The sequence below is a fragment of the Octopus sinensis genome, linkage group LG4 (assembly GCF_006345805.1).
Source record: "Octopus sinensis linkage group LG4, ASM634580v1, whole genome shotgun sequence".
Taxonomy (NCBI): Eukaryota; Metazoa; Mollusca; class Cephalopoda; order Octopoda; family Octopodidae; genus Octopus; species Octopus sinensis.
In genome coordinates this window covers 83,883,206-83,893,201 of record NC_043000.1, presented here as the reverse complement: position 1 = coordinate 83,893,201, position 9,996 = coordinate 83,883,206, and the positions used below count along the sequence as shown (strand labels likewise).

The 9,996-nt window shown below is 38.4% G+C and overlaps 1 protein-coding gene across 2 annotated transcripts in view; it reads left to right on the top strand.

Annotated features, from left to right (window-relative positions):
* The first annotated feature begins 335 nt into the window (after window positions 1–335).
* The window catches only part of LOC115210521 (protein broad-minded), a 247,424-nt gene continuing 237,763 nt past the window's right edge, over window positions 336–9,996 (top strand). For both annotated transcript variants that reach the window (XM_036502208.1, XM_036502209.1), the window contains exon 1: window positions 336–573. The gene's annotated coding sequence lies outside the window, so the exon portion shown is untranslated. The remainder of the gene's footprint in view (window positions 574–9,996) is intronic.

The following is a 9,996-nucleotide window of genomic DNA, read 5'->3' as shown; positions in this document are numbered from 1 at the left end:
GTATCTCTGCAAAGTTCCCTTCAAAAATATACATTTTCCAGAAAGTTATGGAGAAATAACAACCAGAGGGGCACTAATGTGTAATTATACACTATAAGGTTGTTTTTTTTTAACTTTCGCAAATAATGGCCAATTTCAAGGGAAGTAACTGTTATTAAACTTGTTCAAGTTTCCGATAAATCTATACTTTTGTGAAAATATTAATATTTCCTTGTGTATTAAATATTTTAAAAAGAAACGGTTAGATTTTATTTTTAATAAATAGAATTATTAATAAACTTTAAAAATGAAAGTTTCGTACAAACAGCAATAAGTTACTAAGCAGCAGCAAACGTAAACAATATGGTGGTTCTATTGATTGTTGATGTGTGAGACAAGCAACTGTTGCTATCGGTGAAAAAAAAATACCTTTCTATTTTAAACTTCGAAACCAACTTATAATCACAAATTTATCAAAATAATATATACCAATTTTAGAGGGAAAAAATCAAATTTTTGGAACGAAGTTGTTTCTTAAGTAACTTCGTTATTAATCTTCGCAAGAAACGTCCTAGCAATGTAATTAATTTCTTTGTAAGTTATTTCTTTAAAACTTCAAAGTCGTTTTTCTTTTCTAAAATTCCATTGAATTCTATGTTGTGTACTCGCTGTGCTGTGTTTAATATATTTCTTTTCAGAATTGATTTTCCACGGAACATTTTTTCCTTAATAACTAAGCGGTTCTGTAATATTGTTTTATATTATAAACCTAATTAGTTATTAAATGAAACAAGCAAAATATACACGTGCCGCTTTTAACTTATTCCAGTAACAGCCATTTCGTTACTCCTGCCTGTTATAACAATAGTTACCGCTGCAATTACACTCTACAGTGTACCTTCAGAACACCATTTATTTACTACGTGCTTCCATTCATATCAAGAGTATTTAGTTTGAATTCACTGCTGTTCTGAAAGAGCACTAGCTGGATATTAATTAGAATGATCTGTATCAATAATTCCACGCTGCTCAGAAATAACGGTCAATAAGCAGTCGGCAACATTCACTTCAACGAAACCCCTGCCATCATATTTGGTCAGTATATTTTTCCCTAACATTTGTGGTCAGCAGCAATCATTTCAACAGCTGATATAGTTGATGCTAACATATGCAGTGGGCCAACAAATTTTAATTAATTATAAGTATGATGACGTCAACGACTCGTTAGTTTAATGATCAATTCTGGTGAAGAAAGGCAAGGCAGACAACTCGTGAAATTAAAGCCGGAGGTTGTGCAATGAAATTGGAAGTGATTCTGATTTTGACTAACGTGAATAAGTGTAATTCTGTTTCAGACTTATTACAACTCCTCAACAAAGTATCTTCCTTATTAGTATTGCCAGATAAAAAATATTTATATATGAAATCATTTAACTTCCACTTTCCCATGCTTATCTGCATCAAAGCGAGTTTAAGGCAGATTTTCTATGGCCAGATGCCCTTCCTGTAGCCAACCCTCACATGTTTCCAAATAAGGTAATATTTGCTCCATGACCATACATATTTACATAGAATATTGAAAATGTCAATGCTGTGACATTCATTTACAATTATGTAATGTCAAAACAAGGAGACATATACATGTACACACGCACACATACATATATATAGAGAGAGGGAGGGGCCAAAATTCATGCACCAAATATTTGACATTAATATTATTACTATTATTCATTTTGTTCATCATGTACAAGTACACTTGTATGCATCATTATTTTATTCATTTTATTCACTTTTAGAAAAATTGAAGCATGTCTTATATACATAAGACAAGGTTCTTCCAGTTTCTGCCTGCCAAATCTACTCACAAGGTTGGCCTGGGTCTACAGTAGAAGACACTTGCACAAGGTATCATGTAATGGGACTGAACCCAGAACCATGTCATCATTCAGAAAAAATTTTCTTGCCTCACACACACAAACACATACACACACACAAACACACACACAAACACACACACACACACACACACACACCACACACACACATATATATATATATATATATTATATAATATATATATATAATATATATATATAATATATATATATATATGGCTGTGAGGTAATATATATATACACACATGCACACACCATTATCATCATTATTTTTTAACATCTGTTTTCCATGCTGGCATGGGTTGGATGGTTTGCCCAGAGCTGGGAAGCTACACAAGGTTCTGGTCTGATTTGGCTTGGTTTCTACAGCTGCATGCCCTTCCTAATGCTAAACACTTTATAGTGTGTGCTGAGTGCTTTTAACATACCTTTGGCACAAGTGATTTTACATGCTACTGACACAGGTGCCTTTTATGTGACTCTGACACAAGCATTTTTTACATGGCACCAGCACAGAACTCTTGCAGGTCAATCCTCTTCACCAGGGGATGTTGCCTTAACACTTCCTCTGTAGAGGATGGATCTTCTTATATTGTTAATAAATGCTTTGAGATAAGAGATTAACCCCTTAGCATTAAAATTCATCTGCCAAATGTAATGCTTATTTATTCACATTGTTTTGAATTAATCCTGTATTATCATGTTCGAGATTTCAGATGCATTCTTTATTCTTTAGAATGACATTGTAGGGTAGGTGTGAGAGGCTGGATCTGGTTAGTTTGAACATAAAACAGGCAGAATGTTTGGGCCTACTGAGGCCAGTTTAAATGCTAAAGGGTTAAAAGAAAAATTGAGTGGGTGGGAATACCCAGGGGCACTCTCTATAAGAAAACTAAATTATAAGGTTACAACTAGCATACTGAATATAATGATACAAGAAACTTAATTATTACAATTTTGGTGATGAAGAGAAAGGATCTTAAGTTTATAGATGAATTATGGATAAGAAAAGCATAGGAATAACCTCAAAATTTGAATTTATGGAAATCAATTAAAATTAGAATGTGGTGAGACAAAATATAAAATACCACTACAGTATGTTAACACCAACTTTATTATTTGGCTTGAATGCAGAGTGTATCTCTGGGTATAATGTTAGTGTTTCTCTGTTGCCCATTCCAGGCTCAAAGGAGAACTATGAAGTAATGAGATAACTGTCAATTCTACTGGTGCAGGCATGGTTGTGTTGTTAAGAATTTTGCTTCCCAACCTCCTGATTTCAGGTTCAGTTCCACTGCACAGCACCTTGAGCAAGTATCTTCCACTATAGCTCTGAACTAACCAAAGCTTTGTGAATGTATTTGGTAGACAGAAACTAAGCTACGTGTAGTGGCTTCCCTGAATAGGAACTCAGCTCTACAGGAAAGCTTCAGTCTTCAGGAAGATGGACAAATCTGGAGATTTGTCAAGACTGCTGAAACGTGGAAGAGAGATACCAGCTGGTCTGAGTGCTCTCTACCCACAATAACTAAAAAGACTACAGCAACTCAGGGAAACTAAGCCAGAACAACCTGCCATCCTCTACACACCATCATAAACTGCGAGCAGGGTACAAATTGTTGTCCTTAAATGCTCGCAGTTTATGCAACAAAATACATTTGTTCAACGCCTACGTCAGAAGTGTTGACCCTGACTTCATCACTGTCACGGAAACATGGGCGCATTCCTTACTCTGTGATGGGGTTTTCAACATTACGGGGTACAACCTCTTCCGTAAGGACCGCACTAACCGCCGTGGTGGTGGTGTGATGGTCTACGTTCGTTCAAATTTTTTGGTAATTCCTTGTGCCGATTTGAACGAATCACAAGAAGTTTTTTTCTGTGACGTGCGTATGACCATGTCAACACTCCTGCTTGGCGTTGTTTATCGTCCCCCAAGTTACCATCGGGACACACAGCTTTGCAATGTCCTCCGAGCTGCTGCCAGGAAAACAGCCACTTATGTGTTTATTGCAGGCGATTTCAATCATCCTGAGATCGATTGGGAGACCTTCCATTGGCCACAGAGTGCAAACGATTTTGTTGAGCTTGTGCTGGACTCAAACTGGTCACAAGTAGTCACCTCTCCAACAAGAGGCGACAACACCTTGGACCTGCTCTTCACCACAACTCCTGAAGCGGTTATCAATTGCACTACGGAGGAACCTCTAGGTGACTCTGATCATGCTATGATCATCGCCAATCTGGCTCTTGCGGGCAACAAAAACCTGAACCATCTCCAATCTGCTTCCTTCGATTGGAAGAGAGCAGATTGGAACCTGTACCACACTGAACTACAGCACCCAAACTGGCGTGAATTCTACAACTCTGGAGATGTGAATACTATACTCCAGAGTATCCTGGACTCAATATGGGCAGCATGTGCAGCATCAGTGCCACGTAAACAAAAAAAGAAGAACCGCCCCAAAAGGGCAATTTGGGAAACTTCAGCGGTCCGACTTGCCAGGAGGGAACGTCGGACTGCTGAACGGGAATACAGGTTGCATAAATCAGACACCAACAGGAAGAAGCGGAATAAATCCTCCAACCATCTCAAGCAAGTGACAAAAAAAGCAGTGCTTGAATTTGAACAGTGCATAGCAGCCAATCCTGACAGCAAGGTTTTCTGGAAATATGTGCACTCAAAGCAGAGACCTCACTCTCCAGTGGGCCCTCTTCGCAACCCTCACACAAACCAGATCACTGACGACCCCAAGGAATGCGCAGAACTCATTGCCGAGTGCTATGCAAACATATTCACTGTTGAAAGTCAAAATGTACCATCTTCACCATCACTAACAGCAAACTCCATAACAACTATGGAATTTACACCTGCAATGCTGCGACGTCACCTTCAAAATAAGCGCAACTATGCCTCCCCTGGTCTCGATGGAGTTACATACCTGCTTCTCAAACGTGGCAGGCACTTCCTTTTACACCAGCTTTCTATTTTTTTCCAGTACTGTCTCAACAATGGTGCTACTCCGGAGCAGTGGAAAACTGCCAGTGTCATTCCTCTGTTCAAAAAGGGCGACCGCACATCACCTGTCAACTATCGCCCAGTCAGTCTCACTAGCTGTATTGCAAAACTGATGGAATCGTGTGTCAGAGAAACACTCTGGAACTTCTGGAGCTCTCACAGTCTCATCCGACCCTCACGATATGGATTTGTCCCTAACTCCAGCTGCAGTGACCAGCTTGTCGAGTTCCTTGAGGACATTACTCAGATTACTGACAGTGGCTCATGGGTGGATGTTGTCTACCTTGACTTTGCTAAGGCTTTCAACTCTGTGCCACACAAAAGGCTTATGGTGAAACTCTCTGCAATGGGTGTGGGGGATGACCTTTTTAACTGGTTGAAATCCTTCATCCTCAGCCGAAAGGAGGTAGTCACAGTTCTAGGACAGCACTCTACACCATATGAGATGTCATCGGGTGTACCACAGGGATCTGTCCTTGGTCCCCTCTTGTTTGTGGCATACATTAACGACATAGATGCCAATTTAAAGAATGCCACAGTATTGAAATATGCAGACGACATCAAGCTGTACCTTGAAATCAAGAGGACAGATCCTGATGTCTACAACTCTTTCCTGCAATCAGACCTAGACACAATGCAGCAATGGATCACAGACTGGCAACTGAAACTGGCTGTGGACAAGTGTACCACCATGCATTTTGGGGGAAAAAACCCTGCGTTCACATACTCCCTCCACAACACTGATATCAAGAAATCCTCTTGCGAGCGTGACCTAGGCATCACTGTCAGCAGTGATTTGCGTTGGTCAAAGCATATCTCTAAGATTGTCAGGAAGGCCGAGGGTGTCTTGGCATCACTCAGCAGGTCTTTTGTTAGCCGCTCTCCAGCCATCTATTTAAAACTGTATACAGCTATGGTACGACCACACTTGGAATTCGCATCATCAGTTTGGAACCCCTATCTTGCACAGAACATTGACCTCCTGGAATCTGTCCAGAGACGTGCAACCAAACGCATACCCTCCATCAGACACCTACCATATTCTGAGCGCCTTGTTTCCCTGGGCATGGATTCACTGAAGCTCCGGCGTTTGGCGACGGACTTGGTAAACACCCACAAAGTTATCAACCACCTCACCAACAACAACACTGAACACCTTTTTGATCTCCATGTGTCTAACACACGTGGACATGCCTACAAAGTCAGAAAACAATACAGCTCCCATGACTTTCGGAAACATTTTTTCACACTCAGAGTTGCTGAAGCATGGAATAAACTGCCTGCGTCAGTTGTTGACTGCCATGACACTGCATCTTTTAAGGCCCTCATGCTTTCCGAAATCCGCCGAAACTACACCTGATTATATATACACTTTAGATGAGTTGTAGTGCACCTGAGCACTGTACACAATTATTATTATTATTATTTAAAAGAAGCCCATCACATATATGTATATACAAGTTTGTATCTCCTTGTCTTGACATCACATAATGTTGGAAATGAATGTCATTAATTGTCAATATTGTGTGAAAACATGGTGGTAAGCTGGCAGAATTGTTACCACACCGGCCAAAATGTTTAGCAGCATTTCGTCTGTCTTTATGTTGTGAGTTCAAACGCTACCAGGGTCGACTTTGCTTTTCATCCTTTCAAGGTCAGTAAAATAAGTACAAGTTTAGCACTGGCAGGGTTGATGTAATCAACTTACCCCCTTGCCTGATGTTGCTGGCCTTGTGCCAAAATTTGAAGTCAATATTTTGTGCAAACATGTTTGGCTATGGGGAAAATATTACCTAGCTTAGAAGCAGGTAAGGTTTAGCAACAGGAAGGGCATCCAGCTATAGAAATTTTGCCTCAGTAAACTCCATCCAATCCCTACAAGCATGGAGAAAGGCAGATGTTAAAATAATGATGATATATAGTAGTGTCACTATTTACAGGTGTCCCTACATTAACATTAACCAAGAGAGTTACTGTGACATGAAAAGAATAATAGTCTTGTGTTAATTTTAATAGCAAGTGAGAGATTTTGGCTTAGTATTAAAGTGATTTTTTTCCTTTTATTTGTTTGTTGCAAGTATAATTCCATATATATTATCTAAAACTCTGAAGACAGTTTCCAACTTCAGAGTGCAATTTTAGACAACACCAAAACAATTGCTATAATTATTGGTTTCAAAGTTTGGCACAATTCCCCAGCAATTTTGGGGAGGGGTTAAGTCGAATAGACCAACCCCAGCACCTGATTGATTTTATCAACTCCGAAACAATTAAAAGCAAAGTGGACCTCAGCAGAATTTGAACTCAGAACATAAAAACGGATGAAATGTGCTAAGTATATTCCCAGCTTGCTAATGATTCTGCCAGCTTGTCACCTTAATTGCTATAATTATTAAAAAGAAAAAAAGACTCTGAATTTACAACCAAAATACTCAGTCATTAAAAAAATTAGGCTTTACAATCCTAGAACTGCACCTCAAAAACTAGGTTTCTTCTTCAAGACTCAGAAATATTAAGCTTTAATTAGTAATTGAAAATCCCACATACTTTGAAATGGTGCAGACTTCTACACACAGACATTCAAAACAACATCCTAAAGAAAGCCATTTGACTGACTGACATTCATTCACCAACATGTTACTACCATTAGCTCATTAGTTGTACCCTCCTCTACTACTACCACTACTATTGCTACTACTACTACTACTACTACTACTACTGTAACAACTTCCTGATCCTGACCACCTCTACCCATGCTCATCAAACAACACATCATCTTCCTCTTCTTGTTATCATTAGTGTGTTCAACTAACTCAACCCTTTACCAACACTTGTTTCTTAATTCTTTCTGTCTAAATTTGCATCCCTCTGGAATTCCCTTATGTTCTCTCTATTAGGCATTGAGTTACTGAAGTTCAGACAGACATTCACTAATCAATCTCATGAAGAGCAGAGGTGGGGATGTTCACAAAGGTCAAAAGCACTACTTCTCCTTCACCTAATTGCTAATAAAAAAAAAGTTAATTTTAATATTTTTGCTATTTTATAGTATTCTTTATTGGGTGTGTTCTTGAATTATTTATACTTAAATTGTTTCTCGGGATATCTAGTAAGGGGCTAATAAGAAAACCACTGAATGTAAAGGATTTGTTATTCTATACAATATGTCTACCTTAGGAAATCCACTATCAGTGTACTGTTTTATAAGATTCCTGTCATAAATAATAATAATAATGATAATATATACAGAGGTAAACATGTTTTACAGGAAAATCATGCAGGAATTTTACCATCATGTGGACATCTTTTGCCAAAGTGACTCCTAAGCATTTCTTAATATAACTGGATTTTCTAAGGTGGCGAACTGGCAGAATTATTAGTGTGTCAGGCAATATGCTTAGCAGCAGTTTATCTGACTTTATATTATGAGTTCAAATCCTATTGAGGTCAACTTTGCCTTTCATCCTTTCAATAAAATAAATATAAGGGGTGTTCATTAAAGATTTCTTCCAACCCACTTTCCAAGGGCTGGGATAAACAAAACTTGACTTAATTATTAGTCTTTCTCTACATAGCCACCACTAATGGTGACACACTTCTCCCGTTGCTTTATGCAGCTATGAAGACCTCATCTGTAGAAGTCAGTAGGTTGTGTCTGGAGCCAAGACCTTACCTCAGAAATAAGATCATCATCTGAAAAGTGCTTCCCCTTCAAAGAAGACTTCATTGTTGGAAAGAGGTGGAAGTTATATGGTGTGAGGTTAGGAGAGTAAGGGGGATGAGGAAGGATTTTATATCCACAGGAGTGTGCTTTGATTTGGGCAACATGCACATTGTGAACTGGGGCATTATCTTGAAGGAAGCAGACTCCTTTTGTCAGTATACCATGCCTCTCTACTATGATGGCATCTTGCAATTTCTGCAGTAGAGAAGCATAATATACCCTGTTAATTGTGGTGTCCTTTGCCAGAAAATCCTTCATCACTACTCCATGCTGGTCTCAAAAGACTGAGAATCACCTTGCCTGCTGACAGTTGAACACAAGCCTTCTTAGGAAGGTGAAACTCAAAGAAGACCAGGAGCAAAATGCTGTGCTAGAGAAAACTTGTCCAACCCTTACAAGCTTTATAAATTGGACATAGAGGTAGTGTACTGCATTAGATAATTCTCACCTGTATATCCTAATGCATTGTGATGTAAGATGTGGTCACACTATAAAATAATGAGTGTTTAGTTTGCTGTAATACTGAGCTCAATTCCTGCTAAGTGCATGTTACTCATTGTCAAGTTTTGGACATTAGGCTAACAATTGATGCATATAAACACAAAATTCCTATTGACATTGATATTATAAATGAAGATACTGGGCTGTGTATACCTCAATCTACTTGGTGTATGAGTGAAACTTTCTAAATAAATATGGTCAGGTGATTTGTTTTGGCTCTTAAAATTAAGATATAGACAGACATGTCCAGTTCATTGCTGTTGTGTTAGTCCCACTCAGTACTATCTAGCTTGATCTATGACAGGGAGGAGCCATTCATTAACTGTTATTCAGTGTTTTGACACTTTTATGTAATGAATGGATATGGGTGGGGCAACTAATTGCTCCTTTCATTATATTACCTGATCTATTTTTGCATGAAGCAAAATTGTCATGGCAGTTATAATTCAAGATATAGCTTGTTTTTCTGTGAGCACTTTATAAAAATCATTGTACATCCACTTTCCATACTGTCTTGGATAGAGTGGTTTGACAGAGTTCAACAGATCTTCCTCCATTGTCTAATTTTTCACATAGTTTCTAGTGTTATATACCCTTTCTAATTCCAACTACTTTACTGGGTGTTCTGAATGCATTTTTATGTAGTAACACCACTAGAGATTACCTTGTTTTCTGTCATAAACTGACACAGATACTACTAGCCTTTAACCCTTTAGCATTCAGATTGCTCTGTTAAATATAATGCTTTGCAATCCATTGTTTTGAATTAGTCATGCATTATCTCATAGCTTTGGACTTTTGATGATATGATTGTTTAGTTTTAGAATATCACTGTAGGTTAGTTGTAAGAGATTAGATAAGCCTAGTAGGAATGT